Raw genomic sequence first — 25,580 nt, forward strand, 5'->3', positions numbered from 1 at the left:
CTGATAAATAATGTGTTTCCACAGTAGAGCTCTACATGAGCTGGGTATGCTATGATTATCTCCAGCATTTTAGATGCTTAGATTTTGCATATACTTTGCTGGTAGCTCAATTGAAATTAACTATAATATCAAAGTAAAAATTAGGTTTGTCTCTCTTAAATTATAATATTAAAAATATTGTGCATGAGGTTAAAGCCCACTTGAACCAAAACACATCCTATGAGCATTTTATCTAGAACATTTTTTTTAGAAAATATTACAGATTTTATTTATGAAATTAATCTTATTCCTCTTATTATATAATTTGTCCCTTCTATCTTTGTTTCTTCATTTTTTGGCAAAATCATGGAATACTAAAATTCTCATAAGAGTTTGATTTTCTTTGTATCTTCCACTTCAATTCTTTGCTGATTGTGTATGTATGTGTTTCTTCAAATCATTTAACAGTCTTTTGTCACATAAATGACCAGTTTCCTTTTTCTTGTATTATGAAATACCATAACTAGGAGTGCCAAAGCAGATTGCTGGATGGTGTTTATTACCATGCATTACTTTACCATGTCTTTACTTATCCACGGTCTTGGTGCATTTGGCAATCTGCTGATTTTCCCTTCTCTTGGAGCTGAAGGATGCCCAGGGAAAGGGACCCATCTCTCACCAGGAGCTGAGTTAGTTGGGCTATAACATAGTAGCCTGGGGCAGGAAGGCCCCTGGAGTGGAAAATGCTGCAGGATAAGAAAATGCAGAATTAAAAAAAATCAAGGATGGCTTGCACCTTTGCTGTTGCTGGGTGACTTCTCCTGCTTTCTGCCCAGTTTAAGAGTGTCAGAACTTGAACTTCTCCCTCTTTTGGAGGACAGAACTAAGAAAGAATAAGAAATGTTTGTTTCTTGTTTTCTCAAGCATGGTTTGTGATGCCCAACACATTTGGAGGTGGGCTTAGAGTATCTGGCAAGGGAGGGAAGACCTGGAGGCTAGAGCTGTCTTGCCAGTGTAGGGAAATTGGGGGGTGCCTCTGCAACGAGCTGGAAGGGGAGGAGTGCTGAGCTGCTGTGTCTGCTGGGGGCTGGGGAAGGGAGTGATGTGTCAGGGCAAAAGGCTACACACCCATCCCCTGGGGCTCCAGCACATCAACACACAGTGCTGCCCTAAGCAATCCCCTGCTTGTGCATGGCCATGTCTGAAAGGGGCCCTGGGAAATGATTGCACTATAGGCAGAATCATCATGTCTACCTTTACTCGAGTTCCACTGCTTTTCGCCCCTTAACACAGCACATTTTTTTTTCTGGTGCTCCCAGTTGTCTTGATTTCACAGATTATTAAGGCAATATACCACATATGCTCTGATTATTATAAAAACACAGTTAGGTATCTAGAATGTCACTCTAAATGCTTCCTTTGCTTGTGCGATGCAGGTTGAAATCTTGAGCAGGGCATGTGATTTCAACTTGCCTTGAGTGTAATAAGGAAGTAATTACTCAGCTATTGAGAAAGGTCCTAATATCGTTACAGATAGCCTGGATGTTCAGGCAATATCTGCCTATTATTTGAAATGGTTTCAAAATACTTGAAAAAAACCCAGAAAAACCCCCTCACATTCAAGTCATATGGGAAGAATATGAGTTATCATAAAAAAAATGTTATGAGATAATTCTAAATGTCAGTTTAGCATATTTTAGCCTATGGGATCTTTAAACAGAGTTGAATAACATCTTTCATGAAGTAAATGTCTTTTTGGTAAACTGAAAGGGACAATAATATTTAAAGGTCACTTAACATGGAGAGTTGGTTCTAGTTATTATTATTAAAGATCCAGCTGTATTACCTTTACACAACATTACCCTACAAATCCTTATTAAAACTGCAAAAGCAAACCACATCTTTCCTTCTTTTCCTCTGTCTCACCTTTCTGCCATGATCCTGAGATCTTTGATTCTGTCTTCTCTTTATGTGTAACAATTTCTCTAGTGAATAGCACTGGATGATCCTCACTCTGCTTCTGCCACGCTGCATCTGAAAGAGTCATACATTATAGTTGCTGTCAATGCTGCCAACTAGAAAAAACCCTCTCATTTCTACATTACATTTCAGCCTCCCACGTATGACATGAGCTATCCTGCAAACAGTTGTTTAATAGTTTTCAGCTGCTTAGGAAATGGTAGTTGATTTCAATTTTTTTTTTTTTAAGAAGTTGCAGTAGCATGTTGTATGACTGCTACTGTGTTTAATTGGAAGCAGGCTGTCTGTCTGTCTGCCCATCGCACTGCCCACCCAACCGTGACCAATTGGTATTAATAGTCTGCACAATGCGATGATTCATTTACTCACAGGCACCCTCTACTCAGAGAACTCGCCTGGAAAGGACTCTCTCACAGGGTGCACGCCTCCCCAGGGCTGGGGGGATATATGTGGGGATGTGCTGCAGGCTGCCAGCACAGGGCTGGCAAGGTGAGGGCTCTGTGCCCCTGCACACTGTGGGGTGACAGCCATGGGGGCATGGCTGTGGGGCCTGAAGGAGGACTTGTCCCCACAGCCTTCTACCAGTGCTCAAATTGTGCTCTGCTTCAGTAGGTTTCCCCTTGTCTTTTAGCCACCTAATCACAAGTGTGAATACATGGAAAGGAATAGCAATTACAGAGCAGCTTTTGAAGCCTGCAGAAGCCAGTGTGAGCTGTAAGGGAGGTCTGGTGCATGGGATGGAAGAGTTTGCTCTGCATTTGTGTCTGCATCTGGACACTGTGCTGGGCTGCGCTCATAGCCCTTTCATTACTAAGCCAGCCTTGAAAAAAGAGGCAATTAGTTGGTTTTGCTGAGGATCCCTGAGGGGAATTTGCTGCCAGGGCCTGGTGCTGTTGAGAAGGGTGTTAGCATGCATGAGGTGGCTGGCCAGGGAGTGAAACGGAGGTGGCGAGTGTAGAGAAACCATAGTTATTTGGGAACCCTTTCAGTCAAGGTGAACATAGAGCAGGGCTGTAGCAGGCTGTTACCCTGCTCCTGGGCACCTGGAAGATGAGCAGGGACAGTATGTGCCAGGCCCTGTTCCTGATGGGCAACTCAGGCGTAACCCTCCTATTTCACCATTTAGAGAGAATTTAGGTAAAGAGATGTGAACTGTGCTGTGTTGCTGTGTCTGATGGAGCCAGTGCTGGGGGCAGCCTTGGGATCCTTTCCTTCAGTAGTGGAGATGTATCCTCTGTGCCCAGAAACAGTGCAGTGCTGAATGATCTACTAAATGCAGTGTGCTGTTTGTAAAATGGCTTCTATGGAGAGATTGCAAAAGCTAACTGTCAGATTTTTTTATCCTAAGAAACCTCAAAAAATAAGTCATGGTTTCTATTTTCACAAAAGCAGACGTGATCTTATGCAAACGGAATGATTTGCTACAAGTTATGGCTTTCATGAGGTATACCAGCTCCAGTAATAATCTCTGGTAACTGCTAATGTGAACATGAGGATTTCGTGGATAGTGATCCCCTACCCATGGACTCCAGGGAGAGGTGTTGGTCAAGGCAGAACAGCACTTTCTTTGCCTATAAACTGTGTTTGTCCAGAATCAAGACACATCCTTGGATGTGACTTAATTACCTGATGGTGCCAGTCAGGAAAATCACCCACTTGGAAAAGGACCCTGCATAGACCTATTATGACTGCTTCCATACAGTGTTGTCCAGCAGCAGGTCATGGTTTTGGGGTAGGGAGGAGGGCTTGAGAGTTTCCAGGCATTGCCTCTGCTTCAGGAGGTGCCTTGGTTCCCCAAGATCTGCCTTCACATCTTGGAGCAGTCTGAAAGGTTTGGTCTCCTGGGCATAATAGCTTTTGAATATCAGAAGAGCACAGACAGACCGTGATCTGGGCCACACAAGGGGTTCAGTGCTTGGGTAGCTAATAACTGTGTTGTGCCCTATCTCCAACCAGCTCTCTGCCTCAGTACAGCTCAGCAGCTGGTTCTCCTGGCCTAAGCACATACTGCTATTAAGGTAGTCAGGTTAGCAGCAGGTGTGCAGGTAACAACAGCACAGGTGGCTGGAGAGGGTGGAGGGCAGCTGTGTTGGGAAGTTGTTTGCTCTTGGCTGTTTTTTGCAACCCATTAGGCTTGAGGCTGCAGAGATCCAGAACTAACACTAGTGGGACACTGCAGAAATCTCCCCTTTCCATCGTCATGGGAAGCTCCAGAGTGCCAAGCCCGGTGATGCTATTCTAGTAAACCATGAAAACATACAGAAGCATTCAGCCTTCTGTTTTTAGTGCTGTAGGCTCCTTCATGAGCTCTATATATATAGTTACCCTCTTGTCAAAAAATGAGCCTTCCTGTTTGTGTTTTCCAGGGCTGTTTCCAAAGCGTCCTAACTTCCTTTCTTTCCTTGTTTCTTTTGTGGATGAAAATCCAAACCCACACAAGCACATAGACTCAGAACTTTTATTTCCTTGCTTCTGATGTCCTTGGCTCCCTCTAAGTGAAAGATTTTAAAAGTGCCACTTTCCCAGCTTAGTGTTCTCTCCCCTCTTGTTCACTGAAGACCTCGCTGGTCTAAATATAGGCTCACCTCCTCCAGGCACAGGAGAGCAGGACTGCACTGCAGCTGTGGAGATGATGGAAGTGTTCCCTTTCCTTTTAGCAGCTATAAGGGCTTCCATGATTGAAGCCTTATCTTCTGCAACACTGCTGCAGCCTGGTGCAGCCAGGGGAGGGTGTCTTCAGCAGTGCCCTTGCCCAGCCTTAATGCCCTTGCTCAGGGCTTGCAGAAGGTGTAGGTTTGGACCTGGCCATAAAGGATGGATGGGGTGGGAAGGCAGGGCTGAGGACTGGGACACTTCCACCTGCTGGGGTGGACGGCTGACTACTGCACAGCTCCTGTGGGAGGAGGTTTGTGGTGGGGAAGGAAGTGGGGACAGCATCTCTGGGGCCAAGGAGGGCTCCTATTCCTGAGGAAACACAGAAAGCTGAAAGATGCTCCATCTGTCCTTTACCCCTCTGATAAATATTCTGTCCTATGCCCTCTAGATGTTAGAAAGAAAACATGATTAAAAAGGTGAAATGCTTTTATTTGTGAAATATTAACTTTATGTAATATATATTCAAAAGCAGATACTCATTTAAAGGTTATATTTAATATAGCTCTGCCCCAGTTTTTCTTTTTTATTATTTTCTTATACATCTTTTCACTTTCTAAGGCAATGCTCCAGTGACTACTGCAATATAATAGCTGCTTTCTCTCTCAGTACACAATTTGACAGCATTTATTCTTTCCTTCAGTGAACATAATTACTTCACATATGGAACCTGTGATAGCCTACAGGCATCTGAGAGAAACCAGAATCATACAATCTGTCCCCTTTGTGAGCTTAATTTACATTCACAAGTGTCATTTTAATAGTGCTGGCAACATGTAGGATAAAAATTACAGGTCAGCTGCAGCATGTCACAGGGAACTGTGCTTAAGTCAATAACATGGTATTATTACATTCTGGATAATTTTACAAGGTAGATCTCACAGAAGGAATTTGACCCCTATTTCTTTAGTTTTCTGCCTTTTGGTTTCCTCCATAAGGTATTTCATTTAGAAATGGATGTTGCAAAACTGCAAATGTGTTGACAAAGAGGTTAGGCATTTCCAAATCTGAAAGCAACACCTTTCCCTTGTTTCAACTTGTAACAGCATTTAGAATTACTGTGCTTTGGCATATTTAAAAATTTGCACTGTTAATTCTTGAAATTTGTTTTCCTGATCCATGTAATCAAAATACTGAGGGGCATGGCCTTATGCCTTCTGATTTCATACAGTTGACAGAAGTTTGAGCTTTCTGCAACTGATTATTTTTTAGCCAGCTAAAGCAGTCTCAGGCCAGGCACTTTACAGACATTTTGTACAAGAAAAATAGTGAGTGTCACAGGGACATGTTATATATAGAGCTATGTACAATTCATGATTTAATTTATATATTTATAAGATGATAATAATAATAGCTAATTTCTCATACTGGCATCTGTAATACAGATAATCTAAGAAACATCAGGTGATTGATTTTAGTAAAAATTTGGGTTGGGATAGAGCACTCAGTTCAAATATAAAATCAATCTCAGTTACGATTAACTGATTATTTTCAGTTTTTGCGAAACCCATAATTTACTGCGTTTTAAGTTTTCAAAGTTTGCTTAGGGGAATACACAGGGCTTGTACAGTTTGCCCATAGTACTATGATATTATGTGCTCAGACAAGGCAAATACACCCGCAGGTGACCCCCTGGTACACACATACCCACACATACCCATTCTCTGAGCCACGCATTCATTCCCTCCCCCTGAAATTTGTATCCCTCTCTTGCTGTAAGCACTTTTACACGTTCAAGCAACACAAAGGGAAAAAAAAAATCTTTAATCTAATGATTCATTTTCATATCACTGAAAGTGTTGGAGTTTGAGTGGGTTTTTTAATTAAAAAAAAGGCATTTTTTTCCTCTGAGGAGGCTAGATAGAACATACTTGAGTCTATAATAAAAAACTAGCAGCAAGGAATAGTGAAGCTAGGTATAGTGAAGATTCCCACTACCTGAAGACTTGTAACATGGCTGAGGATGTATCAGAAATACATATAAAACTCCTCAAATAATTGAGGTTAAAGCCAGGAAAATTACAACTTGAGTACATTGCACATTTTTGAGAGTGGAGGTAATTAGGCACTGGAAAAGATTTCTGTTGAGACTTATGGAATAACTACCAAAACTTTGTGGCTTTCTAAAGGATGTGTCCCACTCAACTGATGGTCTGATACTGGAAGTCAGTTCTATTTCATTGTCCATATTTAACTCCACCCAGGCCTTAACATCCCCTGAAATCACACGGACAACCTCTAAAGCCGTAGGTCAGCCTTTACTTGGGTCACTGAGAGAGTTTTCCACGACACTAATATGCACATCAGTATATATGCAAATATTAATATTTTATGTGCCTGATGACGTACTGACCAACTCTTTTACCAATAAAATACTTGAAACATGACGATTTTCATTCTTTGTGAGGATCTTGTATGAGATACCGTTCAGTTGCAGAAAGAGATATGTTGGAGTGTCTTGTCTGCCTCTCCTCAGCTTCTATCTTCTCCCTCAGCTGACATTAAGTTTATTACTTGCTTGATTAATGGTTGTCATATCTGGTTTTCCTATTTTAGAGAAGAAAAAAATAAAAGAAGAAAAAAAGGTTGTACAGGGGAGACTTTACAGACAGGAGCAAGCTGGATACAAGGCCCTGTCTATGAGTGGGGATTAGTTCTGCTTCTTGAAAGGTAAGGGACATGATGAAGTTTTTGGCATGACATCCTCTTTTCACCAGTCGAACACGATTATGCTAATAAGTTTTGTAAGAAGAGGCTGAACATTCAATGGATGAATTATATTATTGGGCCTAGGACTTGAGACTTTGAGCTCTCTATTTTTGTCAGCTTTTGAGAGGTCCTTTCTCTGTTACCACCTATTGAATAGATGTTTATTGGTGGGAGAACTTAAGAGCTGTTTGAAAAAAAGTTTTGTGTTTCATCAGCAGTGGTTTTGAATGAAAGTAAAGTGTTCGTGGGCTGGTTTCAGGGAAATTGCCAGGCAGCTGTGAGGTTGTGATGGCTTGTGGTCACACCTGGTGGCCTGTGAACAAAATCAGTTGGTTTTGCTTTAGCAAAGTAAAATAAGGAATTACTATGGTGAGATTGCCCAAAATGGAGTTTTTCCTATGCTAGGGAGGAGTTTTGTACTTGGCTGGGATGATGGTACTTGGCTGTGCTTGGCTGCTGGCACCTGGGGCTACCTTTGTGTGCTGCAGGCAGCACACTGTGCCCCAGTTCAGCCCCTCTACCCCTGTGTGTAGCATTATGATGGATGTAGGAGCCTGGAATAGTGCAGGCAGTCTTTCATACTGTATTTTCCATGTGATGGATAAAGAAACAAATCTACAGATTGTTTGTGTGCTGTTTTAATTTATCACTTGGAGAATGAAGCTGAACAGAGTCTGTGGTTAATATAAATTTTAAAAAGATAATGAGATGTTTTTTCTCTCAAGCTGGCATACAATCTTATTTCCCTTACTTCTCCTCCACCAAAAAAGCCTCCCACCAAGCTCTTGTCTCCGATTTGTTCATAAATACAATATCAAACACCTCCTCTGTGCCTCTGATGTACGCTTGAATCCGTGTGCCACTGTGTTGATTCATCTGGCGGATGCCCTGCATGTGAGTGGTTTGGCGCAGTGTGGTACAGGAGAGGAATCTGATCGTGAGAAAGGCAGAGGCACTGGCATAATTATGAAGGATTTCTTTCCCTCATATTGCTTCTTGTTATTCAGTCTTCTCTCCATGTTTCTCCTGGTTATTTCTCTTCCTGAAATGAAAATAACCTGGCAAGAAAACAATGTTTCCACTCCCATCATTTTTGGGCAAGGAGCACCACTCATGTTTTTCTTAACGTGCTAACTGACGGATAATTATTCACCAATATTTTTTGTTGAAGCAAGCAGGCTTGTTAACTGTGGTGACATTTTTAGCGATGCTATGATATCCCTGTGTTGTTGTTGCTTGATTTATCAGTGTCTAAAGGATTATTTTGTTGAAAAACTTACCATGGATCTTGTGTTTGAGGCTGACTTTATATGCATATGAGTTCATGTGTGTGAATTTGTATGAAAATAAGGGACAGAACTGTTAAGATGCTTCTTCTGTTTTGGGCTTTTGGCTCTGTGTTATAAAATACAAACTGGAGCCTTGAATTCCCATGCTTTAAAAGGGTATACTTAAAAAGAGAAATATCGTAATTGAGAGCAGCTCAGCCACAGCCATCCTATGGTTTTCATCTATTAACTCCCCCTCTTCTCCAGATTCCTGACTCACCTTCCCTCATTCCTATACTTCTACAGGACTGTTACTTACAACATCAGCCTCCCCACCTACCCTCTGGCTACAGACACGGGCCATCCTTGCCTTCCCCAGCTTGTTCACCACCAGCTGCTAACCCGGCACCTGTGCCTGGGCAGGCACACTTTGATCCGATGCTGGACCTCTGGCTTTTGCACGTGGCTGTCATGGGTCTTTGAAGGGTTAAAACCAGTGTGCCCGTGTGTTTGGAGGAATGGGATGGTAGTCGTGTTGAAGAACCTGTGCGGTCACTTTGGATATGAAGAAGACATGTAAGGATGACATTCCCTTCAAGAGACATAACAGTTGGTGAGAAATGCCTTTGAGAAAAGCATGGGTGAAATGTTAGGAATAAGAAGCCCAGGAACACTGCCCTGTTCCAAGCATTCCTTGCACAACAGTGCAAGATGTATCTGCAGGCACTGCTTGGTGCAATTCTGGCACCCAGAGACTGAAGCAGTGGATTGGATAATGTGAATATTACTGCTATCCTTTTGATACTCAGTGAAAGCAAATGTGCTTAGATTTCCTGGAAAAAGGTGCTATTGAAAATTCTGTGTAAATATATGCAAGACAAAGGAGGTAAAGTTTTTTCTTAATTAGGATAAAAAAAATAAAATCAATCTGTAAATTGAATGCCAGACACATAGCCCCTTTGCTATAGCAGGAGCAGATTTGCTTGTGGGGTGATGTGTCCTGTTCCTTTTCTTTCCTCCAGCACCCAGGTTGCCTTGCCCGGGTTAAACATTTGCACTCCAGGCTGTATGATCAGCTTGGGCTGTGCAGCATTGCTGGTCCAGCCAGTGCAATATTTCCTCCCTGCCCCCTGTCCCCCAGTTTTAATGTGACAAAGGCATGTAATTCTAGCAGTCTTACAGCGGCTCAGCTCACCCATCATCTCCAATTCCTCCAAAAACTCTGTGGGAAATTCAGGTGCTTTCCAGCTCTCTGAATCAGTTCCACAGGGTTTGTTGCATTAAATCCAGACTACAAGGTTAAAGTTACATAGATAGAGGGGACAAAGTGCCTTATTCTGGGTAGGCTCTCAAAATCAGATCAGCTATCAAAAAACTGTTTTGTCCTGAGGAGAAAGGTGGTGGAAAGGGAAGGCAGAGCACATTTTAGGGCCACTCGGGAGCCCTTTATGTGGGTTGTGGCCATTTAGTCTTCAATAAAACATGAATGCTTACCATAGCAACCACGTCAGCCCCCTTCGAGATAGCCATTGCTTTAATAAAGATGGACATTCACTGAAGGAAGTCTAACAAACACATGTAGACCTTTTAGAGTGCTGTACAAGAAAACAATCTCACTTGAGAAGCAGATGTGTTTTCCCAGGAAGTGTGTAAGACTTAATGCAATATGCTGCTAGCTTTCCCTACCTCTGCCACATGCTTGCTCCTTGGAATTGCTGTTATTTGGGTGTTGCAGGCAGGGGACCACAGCAGCGATGGGGTGGGTATTCCACATGGCTCTGCTACCTGTGCTGCTGAGGGAGCTTGCTGCCCAGGATATTTTGGATCCTTTCCCATTAAAGATTCTCCCAAACTCCCAATATTCACACCAAGTCACTATTTTCCTGAGATCTCGTGCCTGGTAGGTACTTTCCTGAAATGCACCCTTTTGCTTTAATCCCTGCTTAATTTTACAGAAAGATGCAAAAAATTTTGAAACATCTCTTTGCCTTGGGAAGCCTCGGGAGCGTTCAACAAACTCTTCTGTGGCTTTTTATTCGTGTGCCCCAAAAGCATGCTGTGGTCCCTTCCAGTAAACAGGTTTGGATATGAAATGCTACTGGATCAGCCTCCTGGAAAGAGGATGCTTTGATTTGTAAAATGGGAAAGAAAATGTTTATCCAGGAAGTATTAGATTAGTCACAGATTAATTACAATTGTCAAGTATTATTCGTCTGTAATAAGAGTGAATTCTTCACTCAAGATTCATAGCAAAATAACATTATTTTTCAAATAGAAGTAATTTAAATTGAAGTAAGACCTTCTAATACCACCATCTGTACAAGTAAATTACTTTCAGAGTAATTAAATATGCATATCTGGGCTGTGTACTGTACTGATGAACCAAGTTTTATGGAAGCAATATGCTTGAAAATCCCTTAGGTATTAAAGATGAAGAATCCATGGCATTTTGCATTCATATAACCATGAATGAGAAAAAAAACCATTTTTCTGTTGCATAATTTTGAGGAATATATTTTTATTAACTTTTCCAGGTTAATTAATATTTTTGCCAAATAGCAAATACAATCATCATATTTATTAGTCTGACATTTCACGGGGACTTAAAGCTCTGTAAGAAATTTTAGCATTGTATGTGTCTGAATTTATGACTGTGACACAGTCACTCATCTTCTGCAGGTTCCCAGGAAGCGGAGCAGTGCGGTGAAACTGAAATCATTATGTTGACTGAATTCATTACCGCTGGACTCGCCCCTCCATGAAATAGCACTGCTCAGCCAATTGGGATTCATGGTCACAGCCCTTCATGGGATCATCAGGGTTTATAGTCCATAACAAATACAAATACAGACAGGAACAATAACAGTACAATACATCTGATCTATGATCCTACCTTGTGAGACTGTCGCGAGTAGCAGAACAGTGACTGGCCACGTGTTTCTGTTGTGCGGATGAACGGGACAGTTGCGCAGGAAGGAGAAGCTACGCCTCAGAACACAGTGCTGTCAGCATAGTCTTTGGTGACTAAAAGCCATCTTTGTGCTTGCAGCACATTGTTCATGACTTACATAAAGCATTGGTGTATGGGGTAGCTTTGGAGGTTTGCTGAAAGAATCTGACCGCTGCAGATTCTTTTTGGTTGAAAGAAATACCTGAAGCCAGTTCTGTGGAGCACTTCAGAAGAAGTCTGAAATTCCAGCAGGTGAGCCCTTTCAAAGCAGCAAATACAATGGCCTACTTGTTACCCAAATGCAAGAGCGAACTTATAGAGACACACAGGCAGCACAATCTTGGTTTGCAAGTCAGCCACTGCATGCTGCATAACATGACTGATCCTTAGATATGTCAATGTAATGTTGCTAATGAAACATGTAGAGGTTCCTTGTCATCAAGAGATTTAGTCTGCCTGCAGCACTTTCACAGTTATCTCCTCAGATTAGCTGCAGAAGACTGGCAACACATGTAGGACAATAGATCAATTCTTTCTGCACCCCAAATGTAAAATAAGAAATGGTGGCCTGAAACACAGCTAAAGAGGAAATGATAAGAGCTTCATTTCTCTCCTCTAAGCCCTGTGCTAAAATGTGTGAACCACCATGTTGTGTCACCCCTTTGGGACCTGCTTATATGTATCTTAGATCATACTTTGTGATAGATGGGAAGTGGATGTTTATGTAGCCAAGAGGAAAACCATTAGAAATGTGTGACAACTGACAATCTGGGAGGTATTGAAGTTTGAATGACATAATTTCTGACCTAGTATGAGATAGTAGTTTGGTGACAGGTTCAGCTGCATCTAGTCTAATAATGCACATATATTATGCTGGAGGTAGCCTGCATGAGCTTTCTTTATTTTTCTTCTTTGAGTGTCTCATCACCTTTGTCTCTGTTCTGTTCCTGAACCTCAGTTCATGCCCAGCAAGCAGACCCTGGCATCTGCACATGCTCTGCTTCCAGCAGTTCATTTTCTGGACCTAACACTGGAAGACTTAACACTTTTTTTTATCAGATTTTATGTGAGGCTTGAACGAAAACAAAGGTGGGAATTTGGGTGTGGATGTGCTGAGTGAATCCCTGACAAACATGCTTTGGCAGGTAGCTGTGTGGGATTGCTCCTAAGAGGGCTGTGTATAAAAGACTTCTATAGTAGTCCTGAGGAGACCTGATTTTCAGGTCAAGGTTTGACCTGTAACAGACAATATATACATAATACTTATTGCTTTTGGGCAGCGAAGTACAGGTTGGAATTTAGGACAGTGCTATAGCAACAGCCCAGAGACATATGCAAAAGAAAATCTATGTAGTCAAAAAGCAAAAAGTGAAATGTGACTGTTCAACTTCTGAATGTTTGCATGTTTGTGACCTCTTTGCCATGTGTAAGTCCGGGTTTATGCTGAAACAGACCAGCATTATTAGCATAATGTAGCGCAATTCCCAATGCTTTGAAAGTGAATCTTCCATGAGTTTGAAAATGCCAAGGTAGGATAAGGACATTAAAATCCTCCTTTATTCCTGTGTAACAGTGTCTTGTGCTCAGGATGTTTCCAATTCTCACAGAGGCTGGAGCATTATTTTCCATACCCTTTCCCCCCCATTTAGCTTCTAGTTACTTAGACAAAATTGAGGTAACTTTTTTACTTTTTTACTTGCTGTGCTTTTAAAGCTTTAAAAGCTTTTGCTGAAAAGGTACCTATTTTCTTATCACTTTTTTTTTCTCCTTACTCCAGAAAAGGGCTTAATTTGAAGTTCTTTTTTGGCAGCTGTATTTCATTGTGATACATTATGTCAGGGCACATCAGTCACATGAAGATTTTATGGAAAAAACATACCCTTTTTAGATGTCCCTCTCTGCAACCCCCTTCAAAACATGGTGGAGTTTTTTCAAGAAACTCAACTATCAACAGCATCATGATTCTTGAAACATCGTGGGTGTAATGGCTCCATTTTACTCAATTATACAGATGTTACTTAAAGAAGGACTATAGAATTTAACATGGTGAATTTAGTAATTCTAAAAAAAAATTGACCACTTTCACCTTTTATTGATGTTTACTTTTTAGTCTTGAGCAAGGGCTTATCTTCTTTGTAACCAAGCTAATTCTATGCTGTTCCTTATTTTACCATTAAATGAGATACATTCTGAATTCAGATGAAAATGAGGTACCTTGATGAAAGTGGGCTTCAGGTGTCGCACACTAAGCATTGTACGATTCTCTTTGCTCTGATCCTCCAGCACACATAAGATTTCACCTCTTCACCTTTGAACAAGATTGCACTAACTTTGATCTTTTCTATTTTGTTCAACTCCAGGGAAGGAGCAGCTACTTGAAAAATGTTATCATTTAGACGTTCAGAGGTTCTTTAAAAAAAAAAAAAAGGAGGGAAAAGAAAAAAACCTTGAAAGCATGAACTAAAAGCTGTAGATTTTTAACTTGAGTATCAGCTTTTGTAGCTGGTACGTTATGGTTTAACATCAAAAGCTATCACTATGTAGAACAAAACAAAATGTAGATTTTAAAAGCACACAGAATTATTAAACACAAATTTCATTTTAGGTAAGCATTTTTCTGCAGTAGTGATATGGCTATGCTTTCCCAGGTCAAAGCATAAACTTTGTGTTCTTGCTCCTTTGCTTATGGCCTAAGCCTATTACTTGAGCCGCTGTATTTTTGTGATATTAATTCATGATACTGACAGTTAATCTATTTTTATAACTGTTCTTATCTGAGCAAAATAACAAACTAGGTTCTCCATTCTCTTTAAGTCTGAGAGTATGTAACAATGGGAACAAAGGTAAAAGTATGATATTTTCAATATCTTACATGGTTTAGCAATATTCTTATAATGATTATCACCATGTGCCAGTATGGTAGTTATTTGCAATTATTTGGGTATTATTTGGTTTTGGCTTTGGTGGGTTTTTTTGCTATTATAAGACAGGTTTTCACCCAAATACTTAAGAATTTTAGATCGCAGAGGACTGTTGGGGCTGTACCAGCCCCAGTGTGGCTCTAAAGTCCTAGGAAGAGTAATCAAAATTCTTATCTTAATGATTTACATTTTTTTCCATCAGTTCCTTTTTCTTCTTGCCTAGTTTACTTGGGCTTGTGTTGTTTCATCTCTGTCTTCTCTGCTGAGACTGCAGTTGTTCAGGCATGCTCAGGGATGCTTGTGGTAAGCAGGTCTTCCTTTATTTTGAGGTTTGGTTTGCACAACAGTACAAATGGGGACAGTTTCCCCCTTCTCGGATGTGATGCTTATTGCATTCACTTCCATTAACAAGCTGTTGGAAGCAAGTTAATATCACATTAATTTACTCTTACATCTGATTTTTCCTGCCTGTTATAAGGGCTGCTTAGAACAGATCATCTCCTAGATAGTATCTCATAAAAGGTCTGAAGTCCCCTCCCCCCAAAAGTGGAATTATAATTATTAATTCAAAAGAATTATTTATATCACAATGAAATATTAGCAACAAAGAAATAAACAAGATGTTGGCATACATCTTATTGACTTTTCATAACTGCTTTGGGCCTGATTTTTTGAGGTTAACCAGGTAACTTGTTTTGAGATGTACTTGATTTTCTAGCCTTACCATCTCATACGTCTTCTGCAGGTGAGCCCCACTTACAAGCAACTTCTACAGTAGCCAATCTCATGTCACCAACTGACTGCCAGCTACTCTAACATCTCTGTGGGAGGCTTGTGATAAAGCCATCTGGACTCTGGTAATACAGGACACTGGCAGCTGTAGCAGAAAACTTCAGGTTCTCTGATGACTGTGGGTTTAGTGCCAGTGTAAAATCAAAGTGGAAATGGCCTAAACCAGAAGTACTGAAAGAAAGATTAGTCACTGACATATGAGGGAGAAAATACGACACCCTGTGAGAGCTGATCCTTGTAGTGTTGCCCAGGCACCCACTACTGCACAGTGTGGCCAAAAATTACCTGTGAGCAAGACACAGGCTATTGCTTGCAGACTTCAGGGCCAAGAAAATCCTCTCATATCTCGGTGTCTGCTGGCTGTAGTTCCAGGCTCTGTCAGTGCCGTAGGAGCAAGCTGTCTGGTTTTCCTCTCCGGAAAGTTTGCAGCTGCTAGGAAGTACCCCCAGGAAGCACTGGCATTCCCAAGGCACTGAGCACTGGTGACAAACTCATAGATTTTTGGGGGTTTGAGGTTGATGTCCCTGTCTAGGTTTAATGGCATCATTGCACTCCACTTAACTGCTTCCATTTTACTAATTTTTCCAAATTTTCAGTCTGCAAATCAAAGATTCTCATTGCAGCACAACACAGAATTTTTTAAGTAATACATTATGATTTTTATTTTCCTGAGTATATGCAAAACAGTATGGTTGTAGTATATAGGAACAATACCTATCTTAAAGGAACTGTTGTCTAGATATATTATCTTTTAGAGTAGTTGGTAGTTAAAAGCTGTCCTTATTGCACTGAGGAAGTAAAATCCACACTTGTTAGGCTCTTATTTCATCCTCTTTCCTAGAGCCTCACCTTTTTGGCCCTGCTAACTTCCATGTCCATAATGAACTCCATTTAGCTTCCCTGCAGCAGGACCTTGTCTTTGTAAATCACTGACCCAGCGGCATGAAGCTGCATAGGAGAGCAGGTTATATTTTTTTCTAGATTTTCTCTACTTCCTTCAGCACTTGTAGCTTCTAAGAAACTGCAGAACAAACAAGTATAAAAGATTAGGAAGATGGCCTGAAAAAATAATGTTTAAAAGAGGTCTCATTGTACTCAGTTCTCCACTAGCTGCCAACTATAGACTGATGGATGAAATCTTAGAAGGAGTTAATGAGATTAGGTCTTTAGTGACTGATTGCTTAATGCTGTCTTCTCATTCAGTGGTGTAATTTTTTTTCTTCTTTTCAGTAACTATAAATAAACTTCTCATGGAGATCAGCTGGGACCTCGTAGCAGAAATCTTATTTAAAACAACTGGAAATTACTTCGCCTGGGCTTAAGCCACAGCGTAACAGACACCTTCTCCTCCAACCCCGCTGTGAGTCAAAGGCATTTTCTGGGCTATTACTTTCCTGTGCTGAACGACCTTGAACCTCTTCCTGTTGCCCCACCTTTGCTTGGCTCAGTGTGCGCATCCCTTGCTCTTTGTAAATACCCCTGCGCTTTCGCCTTTGCTGTACTCCTTTTTCTCCTCAGCTGAAGGTATTGGTCCTTTGTCAGGCATTGAGACTCACATGTTTTAGTTCATAGATGCCTATAGTAATTTTCCATGCTCTTGATAGTGAAGATTTTCTTTCACCATATTAAAAAAATGTTGGTATTGTCAGATGCACAGTCCTTGGCTACTAGTGTGTTTCTCAGGGCTAATTTCTTTCTGCTTGCAGAGCGAGGGCAAATTAGGTGAAAAGGTAGAGTAGTAGCATTTCATAATTGTTTTACTGGGACATAAATTTCCAGGTTTGTGAAGCAGGGGAGAATCAGCCCACTGTGACTCACGGCACAGTTGGAAGAGCCCAGCTTGGGTTCTGTGTATCCGTACTAACTGGGAAAGCTGAAGTGCTAATTGATGTTGTGACCTGCTTTAGGTCAGGTAAAGGTCATCAGACCCCTATAAATGCTTAATCCTTCCCACGGAAGCTTTGTGAGATTCCCCAAGATCCTACCAACACAAACTGTATGTTTGGTTACATGGAGAATCTCTGCAGGAAGCAGAGAGCTTGCAGAGTGGTGGTAGAGAGGCATGGGGGTGGCAGTGGTGCCAGAGGGGAAGTGAGGCTGGGATACCTTCTAGGGCACAGTCATGACCTTTTGCACGTAAATACTCCTGTGAAACAAAGCTGCTACTTTTTGCTACCAATCGTCTTCACAGTCTTCAGCCTTCTCCTAAAAGGTTGCATCAGCCTTTCCCAGTGCTGACCACTATGAAAGATTTGAGCACAAGCTGAAAGTAACAGGTTATAAGATGGACCAGATACAACACTGAGCACTGTGCAATTTCCAGCTGATGTGGTGAACCCAGTTCATACATTTGACAAGGTGGGCTAGCACATACGTAACCTAAAAGCATGTCTTGCTTTATAGAAGCTATCTGTGTATACAAATGCATGTGAATGCTGAAGCACTCTGCTGGGTCAAGGCCAGGATGTTCAGCAGTGTGCAGGCTTAGCCCTTCCAGATGTCTCCAAAGATAAAATGGAAAGAAAGTGACAGTCAGTCCCAGTTACATGGAACACAATCCAGCTTTTAAAAGGCTACTTTTGATAATTAGGTATTTTGTATACTGTGGCAAGATGTGAATTACAAAGCCGCTAATAATAATGTAGATCAGTCAGGGTAGCCTTGAAATTAGACCCCTAGCAGTGAGGTTGCATTGTATAATGATAGTACAGTACCATTTGTTTCAACACATTTAGCACTTCAGAATTGGATTTTTTTGTTAAACACCAGATGTTCTAGTGACCTGAGTGCTGACTTTCAAAGAAGACACAATAGAATAGTGTGTCAAGGTCAACAGCGCAAATTAATCTGTATTATCATGCTGTCATATTATACTGTATGTCCCATATGTGAAAGATCTATGGCTAGTGCTTTCCTTACATGCAACTGTATGGGGTGTTTCAGTACACAGATTTTGAGTTTCCCAAGCCCTCAAAGCCACCTGAAAGAAATCCGAGTCTTGCTTTGATAGTTTAAATTGTAAATGTAACATTCTTACAACGGGTGAGGAATGTGTGGGAATGTGACTGTAATCTCACAGAACCAGAGAGACGTGCAACAGCACAGTGAGAATTATGTCTGTTAATTGTAAATTCTGCATTTAAGGACTTTGGAATAATAATCTGGGTAGCTTGGTTGTCTGCATTTTTCTCTTGACTTAAAGATGTGGTAGGGCACAAATGAATTATCATTTACAAACATTTTAAATAATGGTTTGCCTGAAATAAATGCTTTTGTCTCCACGAGTCCCCTCTATCCCTCCTCTTCCCTGCCCTGTGACTTCTAAGCTATTGCTGCAAGATGGCAGGATGTCAATGCCCCCCAAATTGAACCTGTGATTTGTTTTTCTTTGATTTATGGGCTTGTAGTCAATAAACTTTATAAAGGAAAGTATCAGACTGAGCAATCAATCAAAGATAAGCAGATTCTTGTCCTTTAAAAGCATTTCACCCCAGTAAGCAAGGGCCTCATTCATCTTTTACAACCACTCTTGCAGCTTTCAGCTGAGAAAGGACTTGCTGCTGACTACATTCCCTTCTGCTGAAAAGTCCCCCGTTCTTGCATCTGAGTTGAGATTTTTAAAATTCATTGCAGCAGTACGTTTCCCTTCCATGTTATTTGCTATCTCTAAAAGGGCAGATTGTTTGCGTGTTTTCACTAAAGGTAAATCTCCTTACTGTGTAGAGTGGAAAAGGCTTATGTTTTAAAGCGTCAGAGGCACGGACTATTGTTTTGTAGAAACAGTATTCATTTTCTTTGTTGCCTTGTGAAACAAAACATAAGAAAGGGTTCCCATTTGTTTTTTTCAGTAGTATCTGAATTTCCTTTGGAGTAAGGCAAATGTTATCCTGCATGTTTTGCTTCTCTGAAGCACAGATGGTGTGCATATGCAGATTGGTGATTTTTTAATCAAAACAGTGACACTTGGGAATATATGTAAGTATTGTAATAATGCATTAGTCAGGAGTGATGTTGTAACACACTGAGATCATACACATAAATCTAAGACACCATGTCTAGACACCCCAGGGAAGATGGCATGCCATGGGTTAGAGCAAGCATTAAGGAAGTGCAATATTTCAAATATGATGGAAAAATAATGTAATTTGCAGACTTTAATAAAACCATTGGGGAATTAATTTCACTAAGGATACACTCTCTCCCAAAACATCCACGTTTCTACATTTGCTTCGTAGATAATCAAAATGCGAGACGCTGTACCTGCTATCTCAGGCATGAACACAGTACGATATCTATGAATTGTGCTGTATCTTTAATATGCTGAATATGAAAATAATCCCTTTACAGTGCTTTAGTAGTATAAAACTGCATTATGCAAACAATGCACAGACAGCATAAACCTTGGAGATTCAGAATTTGAAGAGCTTATAAATTAATCTCGTAAGTGTTGATTTGGGCATGCTCAGGAAGTGCGCTCAGCTGTAAAACTTGACTGACCTAACCCTCCCAGTTTTAATTATTAGCTTTTTGATTATAAAATATTAAATGAAGATGTGCGATTTATGACTTTTGCATGTATAATTTTCCTTTCTCTGAAAAGATTTTTTTCTTTTTCTTTTTAAAGAATCCTTGCTCCCTTTGGCTGCTTTTGGTTATTTTGTTGCCTCCATATAGCTCTTGGTATATAATTTTAATCAGCCAACCTCCCTTTAAATTTTTGCCAGCTGATAACTACTCACAAGCAAGTAACTTGCAGTACCATGCCAGGAGTGTTGTGATAAAAATGTCAATTTAAACCTGGCCAAGGATGACAATCATAACTATTTCAAAGTGAGAAACTTGAACAGAATACATAACACAATAGTAATTTTTTCTTTCTGCCAGTGAAATATGTACAGGAACCTGAGAGGTTCCCATAACAATAACCCTTGCAGTCAAAACCCCATTTAAAATTTGGCTGCACTGGTAGCTCCATCAACCTCATCATCTCTTGTCATCTAAAAGACTGATGGTAGAAAATCGTCAATACAACTGAACATTTTCAACTAAAGTATCATCAAGTCAAATGCTAGCCATAATCAGTCCTATTAATCCTGCAGCTATAGGAATTAGGGAGGGAATTAGGTTTTACAAATAGTGACAGTGGTTTATAACCTGACCAACTGGGGAATGGTTGAACTCTGTATCAAAAAATTAGGTGTGTATGTTAGCACAGAGTAAACCAAGCAATTCTGTATTTGCCTCTCTCTGTTCATCTCTGGGTTATAAATACACTGTTCCAGAATTCTCTGTTAGTACAATAATCTAACATGAAGATACTTTGAAACCAAACCTGGAACATGATGGGTGGAGACGTAAGTGATACCATAAATTCTCAGGAGATTCTTGGACAAGATGGGTTCACAAAGCTGGAACCATGGCGTGGTAGCAGGGCTGTGATGCCACTGCACATACAGATCTGTAAATAGCCCACATCCTCCCTCAGAAAATTGTAAACCACCACTTACATTTAGCTCTTCCCATTTCAAAGTTACATTTCATGTTCAAGGTTTTTTGGGAAATGTGAATGGGCCTCAGGGCTTGTACAGGGCTAGAAATATCTCCTCAAAATAATAATAAGGAACAACTTTCATCAATCTCCATGGAGATTTCTTCCCTCTGAGCATTTTCCAAGGTCTTTGCCACAATCAGGGCAGAATGTCTCTGTTCATAGACCAGTCTTCCTGTTGTCCTCTGCCTCTTTGCATCTAGCTGGTGCTTCACAACTATTATTAGTATATATAGCATTTATTTTATATTCACTTGCACAGGCCTCACTATAACTGTGGAGCATCAGTAACACATTAATGACGATCCTTTAACCTTTGTTTTGCCCTCAAGAAATATCTTTTAGTGTCCCTCTCTTTCCTTCACTTTCTCTTGTTCTGATCTTTGTCAAATTTCTGCTGTGTTTCTACCAGTACTTCATCTGTGTTAATTATTGTCATCCTTCATAATTACAGCATTATATCCTTCATCTTTCACATTATGGTATCCAAAGTCTACACACTTTAAACAGTATCACATAAAAATGCACTAATGTTTTAATTTGGAGATTGTTTTGCTAATATCAGTTCCTGTGAATGAAACGTACTACAGTCAGGTTCAATAAATACAATCCTCACCATTCGCTAGAACAGAAACCAAATCCTGGATTCTTCTACTCTGTGGAAGCTATTGTAATTTACTTTTAACATTTTCTCCCTGTTAAATGGAGCTTTGCTCTATTTCCTGGTATGCACAGAGAAGTTCCATGCAGCAGCTCTGGGTTGTATACATTTTTGATTATAACTCCTGGCTTCATCCCACTCTGTCAGCTCTTCAGCAGCACACTTGCACTCCTCCTTCTCATGGAGATCCACAGCAGAGAGAATGGGGTGAGGAAGGTGGGTTTACCTTGTCTCCTAGTTATGTATCCATGTGTGGTTTAGATCAAAACATCCTATAGATCCGGTTCTCTAGATGTGAGGGTGTAAATGATGGCACTGTTGTTAGACTGGGCTCAGCAGAGGGTCAGCCATGGTTGGGGATAGGGTGTGATAGAGGCTCTTGGTGCCTCCCTGCTGCAGCCCCTCAGCCCAGAGAGCTGACAGTCTTCAGTGGACTGTCGGAGATAGTCATTAAACCTGGTCATAAAGAATAACTTGTCATCCTGCAGGAATATCAGACACTAGACAGAGCCCTTTAACCTTGCTTGACCTTTCACTATGCTTCTTGACTAATGAGATGAATGGGAGTTTTATTGGTGTTTCTTGACCTAGATCTTTTACATGACAGTTCTGTGTATCTGAGCAGCCTAATGTCTTATGTTTTGTAAATCAATATAGCTTTATCTATTTTTTGAAAGCTAGAAATGTTTTTTTCAGGCCTACTATCACATCCTATAAATAATATTGATTTTGTTTAGCCTGAAAAACTATTTAATTTTGAATTGGCTCACCTTGTTAGTCAAATACAGTTCTTGGGTAAGTCCAGGCATGACTCTCATGCATCACATTACATTTATCCCTATGGTATATGCAAACCTGGTGTCAATACTTTGAGAATGGGATCTCCTGTGCATGAACCACATCTAAATTTTCAGTTTATGGAAGTTTTTCAGACTCTGGGATTTAATGGGCATATGCAAGAAAGCAGTTACAGCAGATTGCATAGCCTCATGTTACCTTGGATAATGCAAATGTTATGGGACAGCAATGGGAATGTGCAACATTAAGCAAGCCTTACATACTTTTATATGAATTGCACTGGCTTGGCTAAAAAGAAAAACTTAAAAATTGATTTTATATTTACGTCTTCAGTATACAGTTTTCCTAGTCATTATTTTCTTTCTATCCTTCCGCTCTTGCCATCCTTCCATTGATGGAAGTACAAATACTCTCATTGCCATTTGTGATGTTCTGAAAGGAAGATTTCAAGACAAGAGAGCAAAATAATAGTATTCAAGGTTTGGGTCATTACTCCAACTGCTGTCTGCTGTGTTTGACACAACTAATCTTATACTGCAAGTACAACTGGAAAGGACCAGTACAGTGATGCAGGTGCTTCAGATGTTTCTAAAGGCACTTTTGAACATAACTTCTGACATTTCCTTGCCATCTGTTCAAGACTTCTGTACCGGTCTTTTCTCAGTTTCCATTATGAAATAAAACAAATTCCTATTTACTTACACACATGATATAAGTAAATCCAATTTTCAAGACCAAGTCGAATGAGACAGTATTTTAAAAGTGCATTTCTCGTTGTCCAACTCTGTGATAAGATTCTTATACAAGCCTTTGGATTGTATGGTAAATAGATACCCATTTAATCTGTTCACATATGAGACATAAAATCCTGATTTGATTATCCTCTCATAGCAAATGTTTGACCCCTTAGGTACCAAATAGATTATACAAAGATTGACTCTATGTAAGTACAGAATCAATTCATACACAAATGCAGGTATGATAGTGATTTTCAGCCTCATTTTTTATGTTAACCTCATACAAATGCAACTAAGAAAGTGATTGATATGTTTCTCCATTGGACTTCTGAGATGGTAGTTTGCGTATCATTACATAGCTTTTCAATTCTACTCTTATTTACCATTCTCCATTGGTCAAGCCAAAATATGAGATTGATGAGTTACATCTTACATGGGAGAAAAAAGTAGGAATTGCAAGAAAGTCGGTCTCTGAATTTTTAAAGAAACAACAGAGAAGCAAACAACTTTATATCTTAGTTCCAGAAATAAATGTATAATATTGTTTTCCAACAACATCATCTCATGGCTTTAAAAATGACTGTGTGAAAAGCACATAAGTCTATTTTGTATAAAAACTAAAGAGAAAGTGTTCATTTCTGCTTGTCAGGGGGATGTCCATAAGAATTTGCGATAGGCGTCTAAATGTGGAGGTAAGTAATAAGCAGGTATTGACTTCTATTGAGATCAGTATCGAGATTTGTTGACCCAAAGAGGTTACAATTGACTGAAGAGTGGGGCAGTAAATCTTGTTATTGAACAAAAAGCTAAAGTCAATATATGTATTATTATAAGCATTTTTCTTTTGGAAGAGATAATAAGGGCGGAGTGGTTTAAGACTTTAGATTTATATGGCTGTGATAGCATACAGCTTCTATTAGTTAGTCAAAGGATAGAGAATGGCTGTGGTTTTTCTCTGTTTTTTTTTTTTTATAATATATTTATTTTTAATACAGCTTCAACAATCATGCCAAAGCAGTAAAGCCTGCATCAACTTTCACATCATAAACCCTTATTCTCATTGTTTTATAACTCAGCTATAAAGGTTATTTTCAGATTGAAATTTCGTCTGCAAGCTCTTTGCCTAAGAATCATTTTTTCCCCGGAAGGGTGAAAGGAATAAAGATGATCTATTGAACTATTTATTGAATTTTAGAGGAGAACAGAAAAAACGTGTTGTGATTTTTATATAATTCAAGATTTAGATTGTATTCCTTATTGAATATTTTTTCTGCATAAAGCTAGGATTTACTTGATCATAAAGGTGAGGGCTGCAAATGTTCTTTCACTGCTTTGAAACACTTGCTAATATTAATCCATACCTTGTATTGTAAACAAGTATTTTTATGATTCTTATATTTTAGTCCACTCCATTACGCTCTGGACAGTACATTATATTTTAGGTTATTGCTTGGAAAAATAAAGAGGAGACAGAGCACAGAAGAAAACAGAAATCCATCCAGCTGAAGATATTAAGCTTATTAATTAAAATCACATTCATCCCATAGTGAGAGTGACTGAAGAAATAACTGCTGAATTGCTATTTTATAATGTTTATAGCTGTTAGTATCTTGGCTGCCAGTAGAAATCATCCAAAATCCTCTAACGAAAATAATTTACTGTTTTCCATTGCAGAAACCGTCTGCCTCCTTCGTTCCTTCACAAGACCCTCCTATGTTTCTTTAGGATTCAGGAGCTTGTACTAATTTAGGAGACTCACTGAATCTCTTTAGCAGCACAGGCTATGATAAATGCATCGAACATATTCTCTGCTCTTTGCACTGGCTTGCTGTGAATTTAAAAACAAACTCCAGCTTGCTGTCCTTATCTTGGAGACGCTCTGTGGCCTGGTGTCAGTGCAGAGAAGGCTGCACAAAGCTCGCAGTGGAACCCCTGCCTGTGCTGCGGTGCCTGCGCAGTGCCCGGCACAGCTCCACTGCCAGCGCGGTGCTGCTGGGGGCAGGAGCGAAGCTTCCTTCTGCAGAGGGCAGAGAGGAATAATCACCCCATCCAAACCCTGGGACCAAGATGTGCTCTGCTTCCTGGTGAGGTGCTCTCTGGTGGTAACATTTGGTTCATTTGCTTTCTGCACTTCCACATTGTTGGCATTGGTTGCGGTGGCGTTCCGAGCTGTGAATTACCACACTGAGGCCAATGGCCGAAACCTTTGCCCTCCTTGGAGAAGTTCTCCTCCTGTCTCTGTATAACCTCATGGAAATATCATCATGGAAATTATCTACTCTTCTGTCAGGCCTCAGCATGTTGAAAGAGAGCTTGAGACTTGTATCTCCTGCAAGAGCAGTATCTTCAGATTCCCTGCAAAAAAATTACACATGCTATTTCCTCTCTCTGTTTATGCAGTTTCTGTTCTGGAAATGTACAGGAGGGAAGGGCAACTGTCTCATCCCCAGTTTTGGCCAGTTGAAGATATGCATGCAGGTAAACACTTTTTCTCTGACTAAAACTGTATGACCTGGCAGCCTTAGTTTTCCACAAGGCTGACCGTTGTTTCAGGTTCTTTGACTTTGGTTCTTTGAACAGCAAAG

The 25,580-nt window shown here is 40.2% G+C and overlaps 2 long non-coding RNA genes across 2 annotated transcripts in view; both read left to right on the plus strand.

Moving 5' to 3' along the window:
• The window catches only part of LOC127478323 (uncharacterized), a 72,581-nt gene that overhangs the window by 29,438 nt on the left and 17,563 nt on the right, over positions 1 to 25,580 (plus strand). Inside the window, exon 4 of the long non-coding RNA XR_007907183.1 lies at positions 16,482 to 16,611. This is a non-coding gene — a long non-coding RNA (uncharacterized LOC127478323). The remainder of the gene's footprint in view (positions 1 to 16,481; positions 16,612 to 25,580) is intronic.
• Positions 7,177 to 11,613, plus strand: LOC127478329 (uncharacterized). The gene is made up of 3 exons (XR_007907189.1): positions 7,177 to 7,281; positions 8,895 to 9,201; positions 11,268 to 11,613. It is a non-coding gene; the product is annotated as an uncharacterized LOC127478329 (long non-coding RNA).

This window comes from Manacus candei, unplaced genomic scaffold, assembly GCF_025592945.1.
Source record: "Manacus candei isolate 608988 ecotype Guabito, Panama unplaced genomic scaffold, ASM2559294v1 h1tg000005l, whole genome shotgun sequence".
Classification (NCBI taxonomy): domain Eukaryota; kingdom Metazoa; phylum Chordata; class Aves; order Passeriformes; family Pipridae; genus Manacus; species Manacus candei.